The sequence below is a fragment of the Onychomys torridus genome, unplaced genomic scaffold (genome assembly GCF_903995425.1).
Source record: "Onychomys torridus unplaced genomic scaffold, mOncTor1.1, whole genome shotgun sequence".
In the NCBI taxonomy this organism is placed as follows: Eukaryota; Metazoa; Chordata; class Mammalia; order Rodentia; family Cricetidae; genus Onychomys; species Onychomys torridus.
The window spans coordinates 7491-9253 of record NW_023413198.1 but is presented as its reverse complement, the minus strand read 5'-3'; the positions used below and the strand labels follow the sequence as shown (position 1 = coordinate 9253).

At 45.3% G+C, this 1763-nt stretch overlaps 1 pseudogene; it reads right to left on the bottom strand.

Moving 5' to 3' along the window:
• Positions 1-1037: 1037 nt before the first annotated feature.
• LOC118576183 lies at positions 1038-1224 on the bottom strand (annotated as a pseudogene).
• Positions 1225-1763: the final 539 nt, after the last annotated feature.

Here is a 1763-nt window from a genome sequence, read left to right as displayed (position 1 = left end):
TGTGAAGACACAGCCCTGGGATTTAAGTTATTCCGAGGAAGCCAGTCCAGCCCAGGGACTTGCAAGGATCACATAGGACCAGGCTGGACCAGGCAGGAAAATGATGAACTCTGTGTATCTTTTTTTTTTTTTCAAGTCAGGGTTTCTCTGCATAGTTTTGGTGCCTGTCATGGATCACCCACTGTAGACCAGGCTGGCCTCCAACTCACAGATATCCACCTGGCTCTGCCTCTCAAGTGCTGTGATTAAAGGCATGCGCCACCACCCCCACCTGGATGAACTCTGTGTCTTAAAGCTAGCTCCCACTCAACTCAGGAAGGATGTACCAAACCAGCTCCAGAGCCTCAGTGAGCAGCTCTACCCAGTCTGCAGAAAGCAGCACCTCACTACAAAGACCACCCACTCTTCCCTGCCTGGGGACAGCAGCCCCTCACTCATATTTGGAGAACAACCCATCATTCACCATGGTGTGCTGAGCTGACCTGCACTCTTCACAATGGAGGCACAGTACACAGGACAACTTCTGACTTCCTCTGGAGAAGAGCTGAGTCAGGAACCTGGCTCCTGGAAGTACCCACCCATCTGACTGTCAGGTCCATTGGAGGCTCTGATTGGCTAGGGAGGTTTGAGTGACAGGACCAGGTGAGCAGAAAGGACAAAGCACAGTGCTTCCCATCCCTGGTTTCCAATCTAAGGACAGACCTATCCCAGATGGCCTGGAGATTTGTGCCAAATCCAATAGCAAGTCTCTTGTTGTGTAAATCTATGGATTCAATTCTAAAAGGAGGTGTACAAATTCGGAAGTAAGCTAACCAGATAATGTTGCACAAGAGGAACATGGGGTAACTGATGAACATTATCCACAAAATCCACAGTAGTGTTGGGACTCATAACCACAGTCCCCTGTGTGCAAAGTGTTGGGTTCTGAGGACCTAAAGAAACCTTTTCAAAAGGCCCTGGCCCAGAGTATCACCAGCTCTTCCAAGCATATTCCTAGTATTAGAGATGGAGCTCTGTATTTGCTCTCTACATCAGGTCCTTAGTGAAACCTCTCAAAGCTTATGCAGGTTGCCAAACTCAGAGAGGCCTAGTTTTAAGTATCTTCTTTCCTTCTTTTTTTTTTTTTTTTAAATCACTGCATCTCTTTTTGGAAAAATTTTCAACTAGTAATAATCGTGCCTCAGATAAACCTCATTGGCTACCGTACTGCCACTGCACAAAGCTCAATGCCTCTTCATTAAAAATGAATTATACATACAGTATTTGCCTGCGTGCATGTCTGCATGCCAGCAGAGGGCATCAGATCTCATTATAGATGGCTGTGAACCAACATGTAGTTGCCAGGAATTGAGTTCAGGACCTCAGGAAGATCAGCCAGTGCTTTTAACCTCTGAGCCATCCCTCCAGCCCTCAAGTATATTCTTGACGTTCTACATTTTTTGTTTGGCTTTTAGGTGTAAGTCCCATTTGGAGTTAATTTGTGGAGGTTGTAAATGGCATCTCATGTACGGGGTAGCACTCTGCTATTAAGCTGCAAAGTTGAAGTGTATAATTGGTGATATAAAGGATATACCAATGCTCAGGAAATAGTAATTCACACAAAGTAGAATTTGGCTAAGGCATTGGTGCCTCCAAAATATCCCAAACATAAATAGTATGCTAACCAGGGCTGTTAGAGCTTTGGATGCTAGGGTGTAAATGTGTATTCACACTTTATGTATGGTTATGTGTCTGCAGTAGAAACAGTGAATGGGTTGCTCATC